The sequence below is a fragment of the Benincasa hispida genome, chromosome 11, assembly GCF_027475165.1.
Source record: "Benincasa hispida cultivar pf3 chromosome 11, pf3_genome.v1.1, whole genome shotgun sequence".
Classification (NCBI taxonomy): Eukaryota; Viridiplantae; Streptophyta; class Magnoliopsida; order Cucurbitales; family Cucurbitaceae; genus Benincasa; species Benincasa hispida.
In genome coordinates, this window is record NC_143488.1 from 39,802,139 (window position 1) to 39,811,919 (window position 9,781).

Genomic DNA, 9,781 nt, shown 5'->3' on the forward strand with positions numbered 1-9,781 from the left:
ACGTGATGTCTACATTGTTTTTTCCCTATTTTCTTTTGAATAAATGTCAGCCAACCAAGTTCGTTGGATTTTAACATTTTAGATTTCTTTTTTAATTTTAGATTCATGCATTACAGTACTTTTGACAAAATTTCTAGTAATCAAGGAGTACCGTACTCCATTTATTCAAATTACATATTTAATTTATTTTTATAAATATTATATACTTTATATTAATGTTAGTAGATCTCATTCTATTTTAAAAGAATGTAACGTGATACAATAAAATGGAGTATGAAGATTCTATAAGCGACTTGTCGAGTCTACGAAGCTTTGCTTCTTGTAGTCGGCCCCGTAATGCCTCCCTTCATTTGCTTGTCTCCTTCCAGCTCAGACTTTTAGTGCTGAGGAGATGGGAAAGGGATGTAGATAGATCCCAAGTGCAGTTCCATATGGTGCCATGGAGGATCAACGCATTTTGTGGTATAGTTTATCTCAAGTATGGAATTCTCTCCACTTGCACGCTTACTAGATAGGCTAGCTTTGGTGCTTTTAGTGCTTTAGTGAGTTTTTCGTTCCGTCGTCGACTCTATCTATGTTTCTACGATGGCCCAAGAACACGCTCATTCTTCAGCTGTAGAGAGACTTTTGAATTGCGAGGTACCATTACGAGCTCAATATATACGAGTGTTATTCCATGAAATAACTTTTGAAGAAGGATCATGAGACTTCCTGACCCGAGGCTAGTGCTTATAGTAGACCGCTCAAACCCGTCTTTTTTCGTTACTTTGACCGGGATGTAAAGATGTATTTTAGAACCTTGTCTGATGCTGACCACACTTAAGATTCTAGATAAATTGAATCCGTTAGTTCGGGGGAAAGAGATTCTGTTGGTTCTAAATCCCATCGTAGCATTGGAAATTTTTCTGAATACTTTGTTTGATTATATTATACTATATCTATCGAGAATGCGACCAAAGCTGCCTACATTAGTTAGATAAGAGAATGATCATTGGTATATAAGTGAAGACAACTATCTCTATGATCGGTATGAGACATTTTAGAGTGAAACCAAAAGCAAATCCATGAGGGTTTATTATGCCTAAAATAGACAATATCATACTATTATGAAGATAGTTGGAGGGTTGTCCCTGTCAAGTAGCTGATTTGCTAAGAATGAAACAAATGTGTGTCAAACTTTATGAGTAAAGTAAAGTTTGTTGGAAGGATCAACTTCGATTTGTTGTAAGAGCAAGTCAGTTTCAAATTATCCCAGTTGGAAACATTTTAAGTTTGGGTGTGCTAATTCTAATTAATACTCATGTAATTGGGATTAAGAGAGAGAATGACCTAGTGTGATTGTAATAATTTCACATAGTAGAATTTAAATCTAAAACTTCTCATCTTTCCATTCTTTCTCCTCTTTCCTCTTTCCTCCATCTCTCTTTCTCCTTTGTGCCAATCTCACCCATTATTTTCCATTTTCATTTTAGCTATTGATAACCCATCTATTGCATTTTTGGATGGAAGGTCTCGTTTACACCCTCCTTTGCCCTTTAAAATATTTTGGGAATTGTCTGATTAGTTGTTGGTTTTGTGTTGAGCACAATGTGTTTTTGGGTGAAAATGGAATGTTAGTTTTTGCCAAAAGAATTTGAAAGGAAATACAAAGTTTAGAGGAAGAAGTTGTAAAGGTGTTCAAGAAAAAGACTTGACAAAATAAGGCCTCAATTGAAACAGAACAAAAATGTTACCTACCAGCTGGTTTGCTTAAGTTTGAGGTTTAAGTGTTGGGTTTTATGTCCTAAAACTCGTGGTTTGTAAACAATAAATAGATTCTATTTTACAATAAAGTTGTTATTGAGGTTTATTCAATAAAGATGTTATTGAATATGTGAACTGCGTTTAAGGACCCTAAATCCAATAAACTAAGAACTCATGGCTATGACATGAATACTTGAACTATATGTGAATACATAAAAGTGGATCAATTTTTTTTGAGTAAATAACCCACTATGTATTTGATGTAAACGATGTGATCCTGAATCGTTCATGTGAAGACATGCGAGTAGGGACATTTTATGCAATGAGTTTGCATGAGACCAGACCGAGAAATAATCACTTTTACTTTATAACACTGTTTACTGTTAAGACTGACTATTTCAATACGATGACCTAAGTAACTCGATCTTAATCCTAAGTTTACTATGAACCCTTGTTTGGGATTATCCTTTAATTTGCATTGAGGAGAGTGACCACAGTTTGTCGACTCAATAAGCCTATCATTTTAGGAATAAGACCGGGTAGATAGTTGTGGACATAGTCCTACAAGATGGAATTTGCCTCTACTCATTTTTAGGGACAGTTGTTTGCTTTTTTAAATTCTCATTAGTGTTTATAATGATGAATGATGATGAATGATGATGAGAATAAATTATTGTGACGGTAAATGATGAGGATATTTACTCTATCTCTTGGTATGTAAAACATGCTATGCATTGGACTGATGATATGCGTACATACCTCACTAATGCATACAAGTCTTCTTAAGCTAGACCCAAGTGTAAATCTAGCCTAAGTGTCCTGGTAAACCCAAGGTCGAACACAGGGACTCTATAGTATACTAACGCAAGGTTGGTCTTTGAATTTATTATAGAGGTTTCCTAATTACTTGATAGGCATTAGATATTTACACTAACTACTGACACGCATGCAAGAGGATATAGGAGTTCAGAGAGGAAAAGGGTTTATGGATGAATGACTTAAGCGTAAATGGTATGCACTGATTTTCTAGTGGGAACAACAAGCCTATATGAGCGCATTGACAATGAATATGTAGATGGTATGGATGTCTGCTAAATTCTAAGTATATGTGTGATGCATTGGGAATTTGTTCTTTAATTCACGTTCAACATCTCTCGATGTAGATGCCACACTTAATCCTATCTCTAGGGTTCATGCGTTAGTCACAAAGAACAGATAAAAGACATGAACAATTTTATCTCTAAAATTAATTCACGCCCTAGCTTGATGCGTTCAACAATTAATTACTCTCTCGAGTAATTTAACTGCTTTTCACTTCAATCAATTGATCAAGTAGGTTCAAGCATAAACTTTATGCATTTATCAAGCTAGAAAGTTCACAAACACAAATAACTTAGAAAATAAACAGATGAAAATGTGGAGAATGGTCGAAAATGAGATTGAATTAAAGATATAAGTTTTGATACAACAATCTTAGTTAAATCAAGTGGAGTGGTAGATGAGAATGCAAAGAAAAAGGAAGAAGTCAAGCCATAGAGTTCAATCTCTTGTCCTCTTTAGCTTGTTTTTAATGCTTGTTGTGGCCAATTTAGTGGAGGAGTTAAAGGAGATGTCTCTCTCAAGCTTCTCTTCGGCAGCACCTCATTATCAACAGTGGAAAATGGTGTTCGTCCCTTCTATTCTTTGTTTGCAAATGGCGGAGGTGAAGAATGACTAACTACTTTGCTAATTGTCTACTGCCTGATTTTCCAACTCTTTCTCTTGCAGGTAGCTTCCCTTTATATAGACAATCATTTAGCCACTTAGTGATATAATTGTATTAAATTTCATACCTTGAGATAGCCGCCTGCCACTTTGCTTCGATCAGACGCCGTCAGTCAGATGCCCATGCCTGCAAGTTGATGATTTGACGTGGATTGCACAAGCGAAATGTATCTTCCATGCATTGAGTAGTTTGGACGCATACTTCTTGCGTTGGCCTTATCTATAACACTTAGTAGCTTTTTTTTATTCTTGCATTAATTTGCTTTAGTGAAGCAGTTTTTTACTTAAAGGATACTTTTGTATGAGTTTATCATATATATATATATATATATATATATATCTGTAGTGAATAAGCCAGCAAGGTAGAGAATTGTTGAGTTTTTTGCTTTATATAATTGAAGTTATCAGGCCTTTTTATGCTGGACATTTAATCGTTCCTTCTTGTGGTCGGGAATGGTGGGCTAAATCCACCACTATTCTGCAGGAAACTAATCTAAGAAACGCAAAGAAATTATATGGGTTGTTGATGTTAGGGTAATGTGGTTATTACCCTAAAAAAGGGATGCTTATCCTTCGTGAAAAGGCATAGAGAATTAGAGAAGGAAATTTGAAATTACAGTGTGAAGGCTGAAGGCATTAATTCTTGAGCTAGGGCTTCATTGGGATCCTTCAGTTAACACCTGAAAACTTGGATCAATTTTAAATCCTTCAATGGCCTATTTAGGAGAAAGGGATTCACTTCAATGTTTTCTAATCATTTGTTGCTATTTTATAGGTCTAAATGGCGCTTAGGTGGAACTAGGACACGTTCATAGCTTAGGGAGAAGGGGGATGTATGTGTTGTAATTGTGTTTTATATTATTTTGAAACCTAATTGTGCATCTTAAAGGAACTTTGTTTTTTTGCTTATTTGTAGGGATCCGATAGTTGTGAAGGTTTAAAGAGCGTTTATTTATTTATTTAAGTGGATTTACGACATGCTCGTAGCATAGGGACGGGGTTCACGTCTTAATTCTAATCATTTTAATCACTTTTTAGATAGTAAAATAGTTGTCTGTGGTGTCCATGTTTTAATTATGAAGATTGACGACATGTTTGTCGCTTGAGAGAGCGATCATTCCTCATAACCATTTTAAACATTTTGTTTAAGTGTTTGTGTGATTGTTAAGATCTTTTTATGCATTTTTCTTTGTTGATTTTTAAGAAATATTTCATAATATTTGTTCTTCCTGTTTCAGGTTGTTCATATAAATTCTTAAAGATCATTTTTTTGGAGATTGTGAGAAGATTTTGAGATGATTACTTAGTTTGGTTTTGTATCTCACTTATATGGGCTTAGGGTATTTTGGCTTAGGGAAGATTAAACTTTTTTTTGTGTAGGGGATTTGTAAGAAGTTAGGAAAGCTTAAACTATATACACAGTTTTTGTTCGTAAAATTTTATAATTTGTGTATTGAATATTAGTCTTATTTATATATATATAAGCTTACTTTTGTTATATTTGTCTCCATTGATTTGTTTGAAGATTAATTTTTGTTTGTGCATAATTAGGTAGGAAGAAAATAAAAATTTGGTTATTTAATTTTTACAAAAAATATATAAAATTATAAACAACTTATGCCCACGCAAATAAACGTTGGCAGAAATTTGTCTATTGAACTGAAAATTTTTGTTATTTAGAAATATGCTTTTGCCGACGCAAATTGTATTTTGTTGGGAAAACACATGTGTTGACACAAAAATTGCGTCGGCAAAAATAATGTATTTATACCGACGAAAATAGTTTTCGTCAAGAGGCACTTCTCCCGGCATGAATACAACGACGATTTTGCTGACGTAAAAAAATGCATTGGCATAATCTATCTCGATATTTTTAGTACTTTGTCCGATGTTTTTTTGTGTGGAGAAAGATGAAAATTCTTATAGTGTTTAAAGGCCCATAAGACATAAATTCTAAACTATTAACCAAGAGAGGTTGTTGATCTCTCTAAATAAAAAGAGTTGAGAAAAAAAAATCAAATATTTCAACCATAGAGAAGGAATTATCGACCAAATTGAGATGTGATAATATATCCCAAAAACACCAAATTGTTAAGTCAAAGCTTAAATGGTCAACCCAATGAAAGGCCCGATACCCTCTAAGCTATTCACATAAACCCGATACTACTTGAACGTTATAATATATACATGTATGGCTTAGCACTACATTAGTACACATACATCTATCAAACAAATTGATAGTAGACAAAATGCAACATAGTAAGATACACCTGCAAATATCACTCGATTAAATATTTAAACACGGAGAAATGAAGGGTTGGTTACATGATAAACCCATCACATACATAGAGAAAGTGATGGAGGACTAGAGATGAAATACTTTATTTTGCAAAGAGAGAAGAAAAACCCATCAAATACACATGAAATATATCTTATATTATATAGTATAGGAACTGTATAATATATGATATGATTGAGATCATTCTTTATTCTTTTGGACCGCATGTACTTTGGTGGTTGCAAACGCAATGTAGAAGGCAGTCGGAGTCTTTTCTACAAGCCATATAAATGAGGGGACATATTCCAAATTGAAATATGAATAATCCATCATTCATCATTTTTCTTGGCAACAGCATAGTTTGGATGTTGTCCATTACCCCATTTTCATTCCCTTCAACTTCCATTGCTGAAATTGAAGTCCCCAAAAGCACTACAATAATAAACACTTTCGTCATAAAAGGAACTTTCATGCTCTCCATTTTCTTCTCTTCTTCCCTTTGATTTATCTCTTTTTTTGGTTTCTACCTAATAGGCTGGCTTTGCCTTATCTTTATTTTATAGATGGAAGAAGGGAGTTTTAAAATATTTATATTTTTTTTTGTAATTTTTTAATATAAAAAATGGGGTTTCTTATACACTTTCTATTAAATAATTAATAATATTGAAATACTTGAGAGTCATCCATACCCTAGCTACTATCTTTTACCCAAAAAAAAAAGTACCCATTTTTGGCTAAAGTAAATTGTATTGTTCTTGTCCACATATATCTTATCACATCAATTGATGGAACGAACACATGTGCAATGAAAGGAATAAAGGATCTAAAGTACTCTAATTATATTAATTTCAAAGAATAAGCATGCAATTAAATTAAGAACAAAGAGATAGAAGATATACAATCTTTGTAGTCTCAAATCTTCTCCAAATCTACTCCAATCTCCTCATGGATGGTTCGTAGACCACCCCAAAAGTCTTTCTAGCTATTCTCCGACGTTAGAACGAGATGGTGGGATTCGGTGAGTGACTAATTTGGAGAGAAAAAGATTAAGGATTTGAGAGAAAAATAGGCTAAGATTTTTAAAAAATCTCATGAAAAACTACTTGGTCAAAATAAATAAATAAAACTAAATTTCATAGAACTCTTCTTTTTATAAGTCATATCATGCATAACATGTAACTTTGAGTCTAATGAGAATTTGACAAACGGATTGATGAAATAACTTATTTGTTAATTTAAACATTTTATTAAGTTTTTAATAATTCAATTTTTATAAATATTCATAACATTTAAAACTTTGAACTTTTGGGTTGAAAGGTTTGAATTGAATGCTTTTTTTCTAAAGAAGTCTAAACTAAAGAAAAACATTGCATTTTAAACTATATTGAACAAATCTAAACTTATTAACTTGAAAATAATTTAATTGGTTAATATATATACCATTAACAAAAAAAAAATATCCAAACAATAGGTAGCCAAATTCATTATTATTGTGTATAAATAATATTACCTAAAACTCATCATGGATTATTTGTAGCTTGGTCTCATTCAAATTCAACCATTTAAATAATAAAGTAGAAAAATGACAGGATTTGTTTCCATAGATTAGTAAGGAGAGAATTGGACTTTTGACCTCAAGGTTGATAGTATAGACTTTTCACTAGTTGAGCAACACAACTTTAACTTTCATAAATTATTATTATTATTATTAATTATATTTCATAAGTTATTTCTAATAGCATATTAACTATAATGTTGAGAGAAATTTCATTTTGACCCTAAATTTGATAGGTTGCATTAATTTTAACCTTATATTTCAATTTCATTAATCTGAATTTCAAACTTAAATAATTGTTCCACTTTACACCCTAAATTTCTCTCTTCCTCTCTCGCCATTTTCTCTCCTCTTCTTGTTTGACCTCTCTCAATTCAACCCCTCCTCCACCACTCTCGTCATTTGCTCACCATCACTATTGTCATTGTCGTCGGCCTCTTTAAAGTAAAAACTCACTACATCCCTTTCTTCTTCTTCATACAAAAGAATCCACTCCCCCACCCTCTTCTTCTTCTTAAGTCTCCATAAAAATGGTGGAAGACGAGATCGAACATTTAGATTTAACGGATAAAATGCACAAAAAAGGACCTACGTACAAAAGTTAAACCGCATGACATTAGTAAAATCCAGTTAAATTTGTGGTTAAAATTACAACACCTACTTTTTTAGTACAACAATTACATGGTGAAAAATTAAACCCTAACCTCCTGGATTAGAGTGCATGCTAATACCACTAAGCTAAACTCATTTTGGCACAACACCATTCTTAATTTAGGGTCAAAGATAATTTCCCCCTAATATTGAGCAGTGAAATGTTATTTTATTAATCTCTTCCACACTCATTTCAAATGTCAATTTTATGGTAAATAATATGCAAATATTATGTTATGAAGTGAATTTTCCTTTTTGTGTACCATAGAAATAAGAGATTCGAACCATATATCTCTTACTTGTTAACCTACATTATACGTTGCAGATTGATTTTCATACTATATATGCACGAAAAGAAAAAAAAAAATCATTCACACTTTCTTGTGGCAATTTTCTTTTATTCTTTTTTTTTTTTTTTTTTGGAAATTATTTCAAATAGTAAAATTGTTGAAAATATTTATAAAATATATTAAAATTTTAGAACTATCAATAATTGACACTGATAGAAGTCTATAGCATCTATCATTGATAATTTTAAAATTTTGTTATATTTTATAAATATTTTAATTTATTTTTCTATATTTAAAAACCACCTAAACCAAATAAGTGAGATAAGTCCAAAGAGATGGGGCCTGTAAGAAAGTTTTCAATGCGAAGCCAAAATGAATGAGTGTTTGGAAATTGTGTCAAATGGACTAAATTTTAGGATACATTTTTTAAAATGTGTCAAATAATTTTATTTTTTATCATATCAAAATATCTTCATCAAAATTATTTAATATTGTTTTTTAATTATCAATTCGAAAGTTTTGAATGTTTTTATTAGATAACTTATTTTGAATTTCGTAAGTTTGAGAAGCAACATATCAGCAATGTGTTTTTTTCTTTACATGTCTCTTTTTTATCTTTACATTTTTTGTTATTAAATTTCCATATTATCCTTTGTTCAGTAGTTATGATTTTTCGAGTGTAAGTATTCATTTAAAAAACGGAGATGACTTTTTCAATTTTAGTTTATAAAATAATTTTATATATTTAAAAAATAAAGTCTTAGGTCAAATAAGTGCAATTAATGTTCACGAAATGCAATTTTTCGAGATAGAATGCAATAGATGCCAATTTGATGAATCTGTTCAGAGTGGAGGTGGTTATACACATCGAGTTTTTGCATTGATTCCTTCAATATATATGTGAGATATGCACGTGTAAAAGAAAAATAAAATAAATACTTGGATTTATCTTCTTAAAAAATAATTCCATGAGATCCAAAATATAAATAAAATAGGAAAAAAAGACAAAAAAATAGATGATTTAATTGAATGAAATAATATTTAATACAGTGGAGTAATGCATTCTTCCAAATAAAGAGTGACATTATATGTATTACAATACTAGAATATTAACATATTAATTCGATAATTTAATTACTAGATCAATTTTTTTCTCTCGTGATTTTTTTTTTTAAAAATGATAATATGAGAATATTAAAATAAAAATTATTATATCATTTGACTTTTAAAAGTTGATGATAACTAAAACAAAGCTATACAATATTTATTTATTATATATTAAAACTTTACTACTTAAAAGAATAATTAAAAGTACAAAATTTTACGTGGATTACACATGTTTCTTGACCAGTTATCCTAAAAGGTTTTCCAATATAATTACTCTATTACTTTAAAATAAATAAAAATAATAAAATAAAAATCTCTGTATAAGTGATTTTTTTTTATTTTCTATATTTAGAAAAGTTTGACATAACTTTTTTTTTTTCAGATTCATTGATT